At 49.9% G+C, this 15,882-nt stretch overlaps 1 non-coding gene and 1 pseudogene across 1 annotated transcript; both read left to right on the top strand.

Annotated features, from left to right (window-relative positions):
- Positions 1-5,155: 5,155 nt before the first annotated feature.
- LOC134946473 (5.8S ribosomal RNA) lies at positions 5,156-5,309 on the top strand. The gene has a single exon (XR_010182176.1). It is a non-coding gene; the product is annotated as a 5.8S ribosomal RNA (ribosomal RNA).
- A 395-nt stretch (positions 5,310-5,704) lies between these two features.
- Positions 5,705-9,380, top strand: LOC134946993 (28S ribosomal RNA; annotated as a pseudogene).
- Positions 9,381-15,882: the final 6,502 nt, after the last annotated feature.

The raw sequence follows: 15,882 nt of genomic DNA, 5'->3' as shown, positions 1-15,882 counted from the left end.
TTTTTTAGATAGCATGGTTAGACAGGCAGGCCTGGTGGATGTGCATATTTGGTACTCCCCAGACCTCACGGGTTTCCCCATCTTTAGAGGTACATGTAGGAATAGGATAGATAGGTTTTTTGTTAAGGATAATTCTAAAACTTTGGCTCCTGAGTTGAAGCCAGGAGAATTCTCTGATCACGCTTGCCTCTTTGCATCCTTGAATGCCTCAGAATCCCCTCAGAAAGGGCGGGGCCTGTGGCATTTGAACTCTGAGCTCCTGAAGTAGAAAGAGATCAGACAGTCCTTCAGAGACTTCTTTGAATCTCAGTAGTCACTGTTGAAGGCTGGATGGAGTAGTTCTCAGTGGTGGGAGTTATGTAAAAAGAGAACTCGCAAGTTATTTTGCAGCCTTGTAGCCAAAAAGAACTTGGTAAGGCAGAAAATCTATTATGCCTTGAGGAATAAACTTGATCTCTTGATTTCTGAGCAGGGAGATGGTGGGGAAATCTCCCGGGTGAAAGCTTGGATGAAGGAGTACCAGTATGACCGGTATGCTTCCTTGCTTCTGGAGAGGGATTATGGTAAATACCACTTGCCTGATTCTTACCAGAACTGTAGGAACTTGGTTGGCTGTAAGGAGGTGAGGGGGCTGTGCGATGACCAGGGTATCCTTCATGAGGATAAGGAGGGCATTCTGGAAGTTGTGCGATCCTTCTACTCTGACCTTCTATCTGAGAAGCCACTCATCAGAGAGAGGATGGAGCGGTTTCTGGGGGAAACTCTGGGTCTTGCGAGCCATGGCAGTGTTCTTGATTCCTTGGGGAGTGAGGTAACAGTGGAAAAGGTCAGGGTGGCCATAGACTCTTTGTCTATGAAGAAAGCCACAGGACTGGATGGGTTAACCTCTGAGTTTTATAAGACCTTTGCTGATATCCTGGCCCCTTGTCTTATGGATGTATTTAGTGAGAACCTGGGGGAGGGGTTACTCCCTCCTTCCATGAGACTTTCTGCCCTTATCTTGCTTTCTAAAGGAAAGGATCCATCTCGTATTGAGAACTGGTACCCCATTGCTCTTCTTAATACAGATAGGAAGGTTCTGGTGAAGGTGCTTTTATACCAGGCTGATGGTTTCCGGGCTTTTGGTTTCTCCCTCACAACACTGTACTGTGAAGGGTCGTTACACATTTAGTGCTGTCCTTGGCATCCAGGTGGCCATGGAACGGTGCCATGCTGAGAGATGGGGAATGTACCTGCTGGCATTGGATCAGTTGAAAGCTTTAGATAGGGTTACCCATGACTACCTGTGGGCTCTACTTGAATGGTATGACCTCCCAGTGAGGGTGGTAAATTGGCTGTGTATCATCTACAGGCAAGCTGAGAGCTTCCCTCTGATTAATGGTTGGATGGGCCCTACCTTTGTGGTGGATTCAGGTGTCAGACAGTGCTGCCCCATGAGCCCCCTCCTATATGTCTTTGCCATCAACCCCTTCATCAGAAGACTGGAGGTTGGCATTGTAAGGGGGGTCCTGCTGGGCCCGGGTTATTCTTTGGGGGTGGTGGCCTATGCAGACGATGTCAAAGTTATCTTGTTGGATCCATCAGAAGTGGATGTTGTGATGTCGGCTGTCCGGCAGTACTCGGAAGCTTCGAGTTCAACTGAGATACGAGCAAAGTTTTCTGGATGGGGAGGAGGGTCGTGAGTTTGATCTTCCGGATGGCCTCCCCCCTGGTAAGCCAGAAGATCAAAGTTTTGGGTATTAGATTTGCCCTTAGTGATTATGGCACCCGAAATTGGGATCTTAGGCTGGAGGAGGCTAACCAGAAGGTAGAGCATTGGAAGAGATGGAAGTTGTCTCTCAAGGAAAGGGTTGATCTTATTAAGACTTTCCTGTTCCCTATTTTTTTTATATGTCAGCTATGTGTGCCTTTTGCTGGAATTTAGATGGACCAGGATTTATGCTCTCTTTTTCCAGATGCTCTGGGGAAATAGACTGCATCTAATCAAGAGTGTTGTCCCGTACAGGTTGAGGAGGGAAGGAGGCCTGGAAATAGTCAACCCTATTAGTCAACCCAGTGCTATTCTTTTTGTTGACCTTCCTTAAGTTACACTTGGAAAGCTTCCAGTTGGAGGCCCCTCCTTGATGGGTAGAGGGCTTTAGGGTCTGGATGTCCCCCTTTCTCAATGCATGGTTAGAAGGTGGAGGTGTGAAGTCTTTGTGAGTTAGGCATTGATACCTCCCAGCCTAAGTGGCTCTGAGCTTGAAAGTGACAAGGCGATGGGGCCTGGAAGCGAGGGAGGTCAAAAACTCTCTAGAAGGGCATTGGAGAGGAGAATTTTGTGGTCTCACTTTTGGAAACCGCTGTTGCTGAAGGGACTGCCCGAGCAATTTGTCTTCAGATGGTCTCGCTCTGGTTAATTCTGAGAGGATATCTCTGAAATTCCATGACATTGCCTGGCTCTCCTTTCACGGGAGACTCTATGTGAGAGGAAAGCTGAAGTACAGAAATGCAGATGATCGTGGCTGCCCATGTGAGGAATGTCTAGGGGAGGAGACAATGGACCATTTCTTGCTCTGGTGTCCTTTCAATGTAGAGGTTTATAGAAGAGTGTCTAGGGCCTTGGGCATTCCATGCCTTTCAGGGCTCAGTTACCCTGAGTGGACTTATGGGGCATTCAAGAGGGTGAAGAATTTTTATTTATCCACTCTTTTCTTAGTTACTGTAGCATAGTGGTTAGATATTTCACATGGAATGCAAGGTTTCAGGTCTCCATAAGGCAGAAAATCCTCCCCTGAGATGTGGTGGTGGGTGACATTATGCACAAGGTTTGGAAAATTAGGGATCTGGAGAAGCAGCGGATGGTAGCTGTGTGATGGTCCAGGTTATGGCGCCATCTCAAAACCCCTTGATTGGGTGGCTGAAATTTGGTACTTCTCTGGCTTTGTGGCTAGTCTATTCTTTACTTCCCATAGATTTTTACAGTGATCCTAATTTTTCAAATATGGTTTTGCATACTCTAGTAAAGCTCACTCACTACTTCTCTGCTTCTGGTTTGTGATATATACAGTTCTTGTAATGTTTGTTTTCTTTTGTGACGGCCCCACCTGTTTTTATTTCAAGCTTCTCTGGACATTGGGGGGCTTTCCTTATTTGGACTCAGAGGACATGGACTCTGTTTTAATTTTGGGGCTCATGTATAGACAAGTTGCTGTGTTATTTTTGTTATGTTGATACTAAATGTATGTTGCAAGCTAAATAAAGCTACATTTCCAGCTCCAATAGCGTATATTAAAGTTGCTGCAGTTAAAAAGCTTGTAGTTGGAACTTGGGATCGAGCAAGCGGTCTGCCATGAGACGAGCTACCGCCTGTCATAGCCCCTGCCTCTTGGCGCTTCCCTGATGCTCTTGACTGGGTGTTCCGGGGGCCCAAGCGTTTACTTTTAAAAAAGTAGAGTATTCAAAGCAGGCCTGGTAACATGGATACTTCAACTAGGAATAATGGAATAGGACTCCGGTCTCCTTTTTTGTTGGTTTTCGGAAATGGGGCTATAATTGAGAGGGACGGCTGGGGGCATCCATATTGTGCCGCAAGAGGTGAAATTCTTGGACCGGCACAAGACAAACCAGAGCGTAAGCATTTTCCAAGAATGTTTTCATTAATCAAGTCGGAGGTTCGAAGACATTCAGATACCGTCATAGTTCCAACCATAAACGATGCCAACCGGCGATCCGGTGGCGTTTTTCCCACAACCTGCCGAGCAGCTTCCGGGAAACCAAAGTCTTTGGGTTCCCGGGGGGAGTATGGTTGCAAAGCTGAAACTTAAAGGAATTGATGGAAGGGCACCACCAGGAGTGGAGCCCTTAACTCAACACGGAAAACCTCACCCAGCCCGGAAAGGATTGACAGATTGATAGCTATTTTTTAGATTCTGTGGGTGGTGGTGCATGGCCGTTATTAGTTGATGGAGCGATTTGTCTGGTTGATTCCGATAATGAATGAGACCCCTATATGCTACATAGCTATGCGAACCCCGGTGGTCTGTGTCCAGCTTCTTAGAGGGCAATCAGCCACGCGAGATCGAGCAATAACAGGTCTGTGATGGCCTTTGATGTCCGGGGCTGCATGTGCGCTTCCCTGAATGGACAAGCGTGTGTCTACCTTTCACTGACAGGTGCGGGTAATCCGCTGAACCCTGTTCATGATAGGGACCGGGATTTGCAATTATTCCCCATGAACGAAGAATTCCCAGTAAGTGCGGATCATAAGCAGGCGTTGATTAAGTCCCTGCCCTTTGTACACACTGCCTGTCACTACTACCGATTGGATGGTTTTGTGAGGTCCTCATACTGGCCCCACCGGGGTTGGAAACAGCCCTGGCGGAGTGCTAAGAAGACGATCAAACTTAACTATTTAGAGGAAGTAAAAGTCGTAACAAGATTTCCATAGGTGAACATGCGGTAGGATCATTAACGGCTTGGCTGTGGACCATGGGGTCCAGCCAAGAGACACAAGACACAGAGCATGGAGGGCTCGGCTGCATCTGACGGGCCCAGAGAGAGAAATTAAAAGACGAGGCAGCGGCGGAGAGACGGGAGCTGGACGAATGGGGCGGCTACAGAGGGAACAGCCGCGACCAATGGCGACAGTGACCAGGGATGGCCGCCCATGAGTAGGTCCTACCCAAGTGCCCCTGAACGCTCCTGATGGACGGCGGCCTCCATGCCCCTCCCCGCAACCCCTGGGGCCAGCGGCGGGATGAGTCAAAGATGGAGGACCCCAGGAGGGAAGGCAACCGTGGAGCTGGTCCACCCTCCTAGGTTTCCCGTGCCCAGATGCCCTGATGCAGCCCCGATGTGGGTGCACGCACCTCACTGGTCCCCTCCAGGCCGATCTGGGTACCGCTTGCATTCCTCCTTGCCCCAGAGAGGGAGGAGGCGCAGTAGGTTGAAAAGTCCTGAGACATTGTGGATGTCTGCCGGGAGTGCCATGGGGACCTGGCGGGGCCGGGATCGCAGCCCACCACTCTGCCCCATGCTGCGGATTCCTCGGCGCCTGTTGGGGCACGACATCCGGGCACACAGACACCAGGTCCCAAGGGGAGAGTTCTCCCTGACTTCTTTTTCATAACGCTGAATGTCCCTGAGAGCGATCAAAATAATAAAAGAGAGCCACGACTCTCAGCGGTGGATCACTCGGCTCGCATGTCAATGAAGAATGCAGCTAGCTGCTAGAATTAGTGTTAATTGCAGGACACATTGATCATCGACACTTTGAACGCACCTTGTGGCCCTGGGTTCCTCCCAGGGCTACACCTGTCTGAGGGTCGCTCCACATCGTTCACCCACTCGCGCTCTGATGCAGCGTGCGGTTTAGCTGGGGCCTCACAAATGGCCGGCCACCCCCCCCTCTCCCTAGCAGAGATGGGGGTCCGGCTGCCTTCGTCTCCCCAAGGCCAGACCCGACCTCCTGACCCCCATTTCTGGGGTGCAACGGCCTCCCCACCGAGTGCCACATGGTTGTCTGTGGTTGATGCAGGGCTGCCAGCGGCCTAGGCATAGGAAGCATGCACCAGGTGGAGGGGAAGAGGTGGACCCGAGCAAGGCAGCCGGGGCTAGAGAGAGAGAGAGAGGCGGTTGGGTGGCGGGGTCGGCGGGTCAAACCGCTGCTCCCCCTCACCTGAGTGGTCCTCCGCTCTCATTTTCCCGGCCGCCCTCCCAGCTGAGACCTCAGATCAGACGTGGCGACCTGCTGAATTTAATCATATTACTGAGGAAAAGAAACTAACCAGGATTCCCCCAGTAAAGGTGAGTGAAGAGGGAAGAGCCCAGCGCTGAATCACCGTCTGCCCGGCGGGTGCGGGAGATGTGGCGTACGGGAGATCTGACCCACCCCAGTGTTGCTCGGGGACCCAAGTCCTTCTGATCAAGGCCCAGCCTGCGGATGTTATTAGCCTGGTGGTGGCCCCCTTGCGGGAGGGTCGCCAGCATCGGGGGGATATAGTCTGGGTGGTCACTGCCCCCGCAGGGAGCATTTCCTCTGTGGTGGTGTGCTGCGACTGGCTTCGGGCCAGCTGGGAAGGCTCAGGGAAGGAAAATGGACTGGGAGGCTGCGGATGCCAGGTTCCCCCTCTGCACCCCACCACCCAGTGTTACAGCCCCCTCCCGGCAAGAGCAGTCCGACGATGGAGAAGACCACCTCTGCACTCTCCTCCCATTGAATCATCCTGCTTCCCCACCTTGGATGGCGGGAAGTGGGGTGAGGAGGGGGATGCCACTCTTGGCGCGGCTGTCCACCGGGGTAGACTGTCCTCCACCGAGGTCCCACAACCACAGGTGCCAGGAGTCCACGGTGATGTTGGTGGCCCACCCGAGCCATCTTGAAACACGGACCAAGAAGTCTAATGCATTCATGACTCGGAGGGCTCACAGCGAAACCCCGCTGCACAATGAAGGTGAGGGCTGGGGTACCCCGGCTGAGGTGGGATCCTGACGACGACTGCCCGTCTTCACACTCCGTTGGGGAGGTGGAGCATGAGTGTGTACGATAGGACCCAAAAGATGGTGAACTGTGCCTGGGCAGGGTGAAGCCAGAGGAACCTCTGGTGGAGGTCTGCAGCGGTCCTGACATTCATATCGGTCATCCGACTAATCAAACCACCTAGTAGCTGGTTTCCCCCAAAGTTTCCCTCAGGATAGCTGGCGCTCCATGCAGGCACAAACCCTGTATGTAGTTTTATCCAGTAAAGCAAATGATTAGAGGTCTTGGCACCTAAATGATTTCAGCCTATTCTCAAACTTTACATGGGTAAGAAGCCTGGCTCTCTTGCCTGGAGCTGGGCGTGGAATGTGAGCGCCCAGTAGGCCACTTTTGGTAAGCAGAACTGGCGCTGCGGGATGAACCAAACGCCGGGTTAAGGCGCCTAATGCCAATGCTTATCAGACCCCAGAAAAGGTGTTGGTTGATATAGACAGCAGGACGGTGGCCATGGAAGCCGGAACCCGCTAAGGAGTGTGTAACAACTCACCTGTCAAATCAACTAGCCATTAAAATGGATGGCGCTGGAGCGTCTGGCCCATAACCAGCCGTTGCTGGCACTGGCAGTCCCGCAGGGGCTAGGCCGTGATGAGTAGGAGTGCTGCCGCAGTAAGTGCGGAAGCCCAGGGCGAGGGCCTGGGCAGAACCACCGCGGGTGCTGATCATCGTGGTAGTAGCAAATATTCAAATGAGAGCTTTGAAGGCCGAAGTGGAGAAGTGTTCCATGTTAACTGCAGTTGGACATGGGTTAGTCGGTCCTAAGAGATGGGCGAGCGCCGTTCGGAAAGGACAGGCGATGGCTTCCGTCGCCCTCAGCCGATCGAAAGGGAGTCGGGTTCAGATTCCTGAACCCAGAGTGGGGGAAACGGACGCCCCCACGGTGTCCAGTGCAGTGATGCGACCGATCCCAGAGAAGCTGGCGGGAGACCCAGAGAGAGTTCTCTTTCCTTTGTAAAGGGTAGAGCACACTGGAATGGGTTCACCCCAAAAAATGGACCTGGGCCTTGGAAAGCATCATGTTTTTGTGGTGTCTGGTAAGCTCTCATTGGCAATTAAAAATCCAGGGGAGAGGGTGTAAATATCGCACCAGGCCATACCCATTTCCGCAACAGGTCTTCAAGGTGAACAGCCTCTCGCATGTTAGGACAATGTAGGTAAGATAAGTCGGCAAGTCAGATCCGCAAGGATAAGGATTGGCTCTAAGGGCTGGGTTGGTCAGGCTGGGGCATGAAGCGGAGCTGGGCACGCATCATGGCTAGATGAGGCACCTCCCTCCGGTCCTCTGTGCATTGACTTCCACCCTCTTCTGTCCCCTTCACCGGAAGTGGATTTGAGGGAGGTAAGTGGCCACGGGGGGGCTACCGAATGGGTGGATGGCAACTCGAGATGCTTGCCGGGCCTTTCCCTTGGATTTACCAAGCTGTGGCGGGTGCCTCTCTTCCCCGGCTATCCCGGTCTCCCGTCCGTGTGGCCGGGGGAGGTGCTTCACCTCGGCTGGTGCCTAGCAGCTGACTTAGAACTGGTGCAGACCCAGGGAATCTGCCTTGTTAATTAAAACAAAGCATCACGAGGGCCAGGGCAGGTGTTGACGCGAAGTGATTTCTGCCCAGTGCTCTGATTGTCAAAGTGAAGAAATTCAATAAAGTGTGGGTAATTGTCGGGAGTAACTATGACTCTCTTAAAGTAGCCAAATGCCTTGTCATCTAATTAGTGATGCGCTTGAATGGATGAATGAGATTCCCACTGTACCTACCTACTATCTAGCGAAACCACAGCCAAGGGAATGGGCTTGGCAGAATCAGCGGGGAAAGAAGACCCTGTTGAGCTTGACTCTAGTCTGTCACAGTGAGGAGACCTGAGAGGTGTGGAATAAGTGGGAGGCCCCCCCCGGGTTGCCTGCCACATGTGCATGGGGTGCTGCCGGTGAAATACCACTACTCTAATTGTTTCACCACTTACCCAGTGTGGTGGGGGGGTGACTCCATGAGAGGGCACTCGCTTCTAGTTCCAAGTCTCTGGCCTTCATCCGGCCTGCGCGTGACCCATTCTGAGGACAGTGGCAGATGTGGATTTTGACTGGAGCAGTACACCTATCAAACCATAACGCAGGTATCATAAGGTGAGCACAGGGAAGACAGAAATATCCCATGGAGCAGAAGGGCAAAAGCTCACTTGATCTTGATTTTCAGTATGACTACAGACCGTGAAAGTGGGGCCTCATGATTCTTCTGATTTTTGGTGGTTTTAAGCAGGACGTGTCAGAAAAGTTAACACAGGGATAACTGGCTTGTGGTGGCCAAGCGTTCATAGCAATGTCACTTTTTGATCCTTCAATGTCGGCTCTTCCTATTATTGTGAAGCAGAATTCACCAAGCGTTGGATTGTTCACCCACTAATAGGGAACGTGAGCTGGATTTAGACCGTCGTGAGACAGGTTAGTTTTACCCTACTGATGAGGTGTTGTCGCCATAGTAATCCTTCTCAGTAAAAGAGGAAATAGCAGGTTCAGACATTTGGTGTATGTGATTGCCTGAGCAGCCAATGGGGCGAGGCTACCATCTGTGGGATTATGACTGAACGCCTTTAAGTCAGAATCCCCCCTAAGCGTGATGATACAGCAGCACCGTCGAGCCATAGTTGGCCAGGGATAGCCGGACTTGAACAACCCCTGGGGGGTCAGGCCACAGTGTGTAGGGCCCATCGCTATGGGACATGAGTGTGGACGGAAGTTGAATCACATGTTTGCTGGTGCCTGGTGCTAAATCATTCATAGACGACCTGATTCTGGTTCAGGGTTTCATATGTAGGAGAGCAGGTCCATTGCTGCAATCTTTTGAAAGTCATCCCTCAATCCAAGCTTTGTCGAACCGCGGGGTGGTGAGTGGGGTGGCCGCTCTTTTTTTAGAGATTATCAGGCACAAGTATTTACTTGTACAGCAGCTTGAAACTTGTATGGAGAGATAATGTGTCTAAGAATACTGCCTTATGATAGTTTTTCAATCATACACTTCTGCATTGAGATACACCCCTGATGAAGTCTCCATGTGAGATGAAACACAATGTGTATTCTATCTGTGACCTCCAATTTGCAATACCAAAAGGAGGAAGTTATGAAAGAAGCTTTTTGTACCAACGTGAAGTTAGACCCCAATGTATGATATAGGGGGCAACGATTATGTATGAGAGTATTGTTATTTTATAGATGTTAAATAAAATTTAAGTATTGGAACTTATCACTTATTTTATGATGCATGCTATGATGTGCTGAATGACAATATTAATATCAGCTAAATAAGGATTCAATGATAGTTTCCTAGGGCGCCAATTACACTATTGCTTTATTTATTTTATTTATATTATTTCAGCCAGAAGGGAGCGCGCTGCCAGGGATGGGATGCCCAAGTCGATGGAGCTCATATGAAAAGGGCATGGTGCAGAAAAACCATGGAGCCGGAAGCCCAGGTTGGAGAGGTTTTTTTTTATCCAGTGAAAGGGATGCCCAAGTCCGTGGAGCTCATATGAAAGGGCATTTGGCTGAACAATCGTGGCGCCCAAAGCCTTGCTCTATACCTCTCCCCCTGCCCAGCACAGTGCCCCCTGGCTGGCTGAATCGGGTACTGCGATCTTTGGAAGTCTTGCTGATGAGTGGAGACTGGCACCCCTCAGGCCGGGACAGGCTTCCAGGAGCCTGGGGAAAATTGGACCATATGACACAAAAGTGTCGTGCGCGACAACCGATACACTATGCTAATAAGAACCCCTTCTCCAGATGTGTAATAGAAGGCTCGTGCCAGGACCTTATCCCTCGCTTCTCTGAACTCCGTATTCACTGTGTGCATGGCTAGACAAAAAGCGTGGGCTTGGAAAGGTGTGTGCGACACAAACCGCGGAAGTCCTGGGTCTGCCAGTCACCTCGAGGGAATCGACGGTACCGACTGCAGTGATAAAGACTATCTCCCTGACTCATCAGAGTTGAGTAGCTTGGATGACAGCGGAGGGGATGAGACATCTTTTCACGGAAGGCAGGTGCTGGAAGTGGCTGGGGCTTGCTCCACGGAGGCTGACCCATGTCGCCAGCCAGCCTGCGCTGTGTTGGTCCAGGTACTTACTAGAGATGTGCACTTGACATTTTTCGGGTTTTGTGTTTTGGTTTTGGGTTCGGTTCCGCGGCCGTGTTTTGGGTTCGACCGCGTTTTGGCAAAACCTCACCGAATTTTTTTTGTCGGATTCGGGTGTGTTTTGGATTCGGGTGTTTTTTTCAAAAAACACTAAAAAACAGCTTAAATCATAGAATTTGGGGGTCATTTTGATCCCAAAGTATTATTAACCTCAAAAACCATAATTTCCACTCATTTTCAGTCTATTCTGAACACCTCACACCTCACAATATTATTTTTAGTCCTAAAATTTGCACCGAGGTCGCTGGATGACTAAGCTAAGCGACCCTAGTGGCCGACACAAACACCTGGCCCATCTAGGAGTGGCACTGCAGTGTCACGCAGGATGGCCCTTCCAAAAAACCCTCCCCAAACAGCACATGACGCAAAGAAGAAAAAAAGAGGCGCAATGAGGTAGCTGTGTGAGTAAGATAAGCGACCCTAGTGGCCAACACAAACACCTGGCCCATCTAGGAGTGGCACTGCAGTGTCACGCAGGATGGCCCTTCCAAAAAACACTCCCCAAACAGCACGACGCAAAGAAGAAAAAAAGAGGCGCAATGAGGTAGCTGTGTGAGTAAGCTAAGCGACCCTAGTGGCCGACACAAACACCTGGCCCATCTAGGAGTGGCACTGCAGTGTCACGCAGGATGGCCCTTCCAAAAAACACTCCCCAAACAGCACATGACGCAAAGAAAAAAAGAGGCGCAATGAGGTAGCTGTGTGAGTAAGATAAGCGACCCTAGTGGCCGACACAAACACCTGGCCCATCTAGGAGTGGCACTGCAGTGTCACGCAGGATGGCCCTTCCAAAAAACACTCCCCAAACAGCACATGACGCAAAGAAGAAAAAAAGAGGCGCAATGAGGTAGCTGTGTGAGTAAGCTAAGCGACCCTAGTGGCCGACACAAACACCTGGCCCATCTAGCAGTGGCACTGCAGTGTCACGCAGGATGGCCCTTCCAAAAAACACTCCCCAAACAGCACATGACGCAAAGAAGAAAAAAAGAGGCGCAATGAGGTAGCTGTGTGAGTAAGCTAAGCGACCCTAGTGGCCGACACAAACACCTGGCCCATCTAGAAGTGGCACTGCAGTGTCACGCAGGATGGCCCTTCCAAAAAACACTCCCCAAACAGCACATGACGCAAAGAAAAATGAAAGAAAAAAGAGGTGCAAGATGGAATTGTCCTTGGGCCCTCCTACCCACCCTTATGTTGTATAAACAGGACATGCACACTTTAACCAACCCATCATTTCAGTGACAGGGTCTGCCACACGACTGTGACTGAAATGACGGGTTGGTTTGGACCCCCATCGAAAAAGAAGCAATTAATCTCTCCTTGCACAAACTGGCTCAACAGAGGCAAGATGTCCACCTCATCATCATCCTCCGATATATCACCGTGTACATCCCGCTCCTTACAAATTATCAATTCGTCCCCACTGGAATCCACCATCTCAGCTCCCTGTGTACTTTGTGGAGGCAATTGCTGCTGTTCAATGTCTCCACGGAGGAATTGATTATAATTCATTTTAATGAACATCATCTTCTCCACATTTTCTGGAAGTAACCTCGTACGCCGATTGCTGACAAGGTGAGCGGCGGCACTAAACACTCTTTCGGAGTACACACTTGTGGGAGGGCAACTTAGGTAGAATAAAGCCAGTTTGTGCAAGGGCCTCCAAATTGCCTCTTTTTCCTGCCAGTATAAGTACGGACTGTCTGACGTGCCTACTTGGATGCGGTCACTCATATAATCCTCCAACATTCTTTCAATGGGGAGAGAATCATATGCAGTGACAGTAGACGACATGTCCGTAATCGTTGTCAGGTCCTTCAGTCCGGACCAGATGTCAGCATCAGCACTCGCTCCAGACTGCCCTGCATCACCGCCAGCAGGTGGGCTCGGAATTCTGAGCCTTTTCCTCGCACCCCCAGTTGCGGGAGAATGTGAAGGAGGAGATGTTGACAGGTCGCGTTCCACTTGACTTGACAATTTTGTCACCAGCAGGTCTTTGAACCCCAGCAGACTTGTGTCTGCCGGAAAGAGAGATCCAAGGTAGGTTTTAAATCTAGGATCGAGCACGGTGGCCAAAATGTAGTGCTCTGATTTCAACAGATTGACCACCCGTGAATCCTTGTTAAGCGAATTAAGGTCTCCATCCACAAGTCCCACATGCTGCTCCTCCAACCTCTGAAGCATATATAGGGTTGAATTCCACCTCGTTACCACTTCTTGCTTCAGATGATGGCAGGGCAGGTTCAGGCGTTTTTGGTGGTGCTCCAGTCTTCTGTACGTGGTGCCTGTACGCCGAAAGTGTCCCGCAATTCTTCTGGCCACCGACAGCATCTCTTGCACGCCCCTGTCGTTTTTAAAAAAATTCTGCACCACCAAATTCAAGGTATGTGCAAAACATGGGACGTGCTGGAATTTGCCCATATTTAATGCACACACAATATTGCTGGCGTTGTCCGATGCCAGAAATCCACAGGAGAGTCCAATTGGGGTAAGCCATTCCGCGATGATCTTCCTCAGTTGCCGTAAGAGGTTTTCAGCTGTGTGCGTATTCTGGAAACCGGTGATACAAAGCGTAGCCTGCCTAGGAAAGAGTTGGCGTTTGCGAGATGCTGCTACTGGTGCCGCCGCTGCTGTTCTTGCGGCGGGAGTCCATACATCTACCCAGTGGGCTGTCACAGTCATATAGTCCTGACCCTGCCCTGCTCCACTTGTCCACATGTCCGTGGTTAAGTGGACATTGGGTACAACTGCATTTTTTAGGACACTGGTGAGTCTTTTTCTGACGTCCGTGTACATTCTCGGTATCGCCTGCCTAGAGAAGTGGAACCTAGATGGTATTTGGTAACGGGGGCACACTACCTCAAGAAATTGTCTAGTTCCCTGTGAACTAACGGCGGATACCGGACGCACGTCTAACACCAACATAGTTGTCAAGGCCTCAGTTATCCGCTTTGCAACAGGATGACTGCTGTGATATTTCATCTTCCTCGCAAAGGACTGTTGGACAGTCAATTGCTTGGTGGAAGTAGTAAAAGTGGGCTTACGACTTCCCCTCTGGGATGACCATCGACTCCCAGCAGCAACAACAGCAGCGCCAGCAGCAGTAGGCGTTACACGCAAGGATGCATCGGAGGAATCCCAGGCAGGAGAGGACTCGTCAGAATTGCCAGTGACATTGCCTGCAGGACTATTGGCATTCCTGGGGAAGGAGGAAATTGAAACTGAGGGAGTTGGTGGGGTGGTTTGCGTGAGCTTGGTTACAAGAGGAAGGGATTTACTGGTCAGTGGACTGCTTCCGCTGTCGCCCAAAGTTTTTGAACTTGTCACTGACTTATCATGAATGCGCTGCAGGTGACGTATAAGGGAGGATGTTCCGAGGTGGTTAATGTCCTTACCCCTACTTATTACAGCTTGACAAAGGCAACACACGGCTTGACAAATGTTGTCCGCATTTCTGGTGAAATACTTCCACACCGAAGAGCTGATTTTTTTTGGTATTTTCACCAGGCATGTCAACGGCCCTATTCCTCCCACGGACAACAGGTGTCTCCCCGGGTGCCTGACTTAAACAAACCACCTCACCATCAGAATCCTCCTTGTCAATTTCCTCCCCAGCGCCAGCAACACCCATAACCTCCTCATCCTGGTGTACTTCAACACTGACATCTTCAATCTGACTATCAGGAACTGGACTGCGGGTGCTCCTTCCAGCACTTGCAGGGGGCATGCAAATGGTGGAAGGCGCATGCTCTTCACGTCCAGTGTTGGGAAGGTCAGGCATCGCAACCGACACAATTGGACTCTCCTTGTGGATTTGGGATTTCGAAGAACGCACAGTTCTTTGCGGTGCTTTTGCCAGCTTGAGTCTTTTCATTTTTCTAGCGAGAGGCTGAGTGCTTCCATCCTCATGTGAAGCTGAACCACTAGCCATGAACATAGGCCAGGGCCTCAGCCGTTCCTTGCCACTCCGTGTGGTAAATGGCATATTGGCAAGTTTACGCTTCTCCTCCGACAATTTTATTTTAGATATTGGAGTCCTTTTTTTACTGATATTTGGTGTTTTGGATTTTACATGCTCTGTACTATGACATTGGGCATCGGCCTTGGCAGACGACGTTGCTGGCATTTCATCGTCTCGGCCATGACTAGTGGCAGCAGCTTCAGCATGAGGTGGAAGTGGATCTTGATCTTTCCCTTATTTTGGAACCTCAACATTTTTGTTCTCCATATTTTAATAGGCACAACTAAAAGGCACCTCAGGTAAACAATGGAGATGGATGGATACTAATATACTTATGGATGGACCAGCGACTGCCGACACAGAGGTAGCTACAGCCGTGGACTACCGTACTGTGTCTGCTGCTAATATAGACTGGATGATAATGAGATGAAATTAATATAAATATATATATATATAATATCACTAGTACTGCAGCCGGACAGGTATATATATTTATTATGTATTGACTGATGACGGACCTGCTGGACACTGTCAGCTCAGCAGCACCGCAGACTGCTACAGTAAGCTACTATAGTAGTATGTATCAAGAAGAAAGAAAAGAAAAAAAACCACGGGTAGGTGGTATACAATTATGGATGGACCAGCGACTGCCGACACAGAGGTAGCTACAGCCGTGGACTACCGTACTGTGTCTGCTGCTAATATAGACTGGATGATAATGAGATGAAATTAATATATATATATATATATATATATATATATAATATCACTAGTACTGCAGCCGGACAGGTATATATATTTATTATGTAATGACTGATGACGGACCTGCTGGACACTGTCAGCTCAGCAGCACCGCAGACTGCTACAGTAAGCTACTATAGTAGTATGTATCAAGAAGAAAGAGAAAAAAAAAACCACGGGTAGGTGGTATACAATTATGGATGGACCAGCGACTGCCGACACAGAGGTAGCTACAGCCGTGGACTACCGTACTGTGTCTGCTGCTAATATAGACTGGATGATAATGAGATGAAATTAATATATATATATATATATATATATATATAATATCACTAGTACTGCAGCCGGACAGGTATATATATTTATTATGTAATGACTGATGACGGACCTGCTGGACACTGTCAGCTCAGCAGCACCGCAGACTGCTACAGTAAGCTACTATAGTAGTATGTATCAAGAAGAATGAGAAAAAAAAAACCACGGGT

Source organism: Pseudophryne corroboree, chromosome 7 (assembly GCF_028390025.1).
Source record: "Pseudophryne corroboree isolate aPseCor3 chromosome 7, aPseCor3.hap2, whole genome shotgun sequence".
Taxonomy (NCBI): Eukaryota; Metazoa; Chordata; class Amphibia; order Anura; family Myobatrachidae; genus Pseudophryne; species Pseudophryne corroboree.
This window is presented reverse-complemented; position numbering and strand designations above follow the sequence as displayed.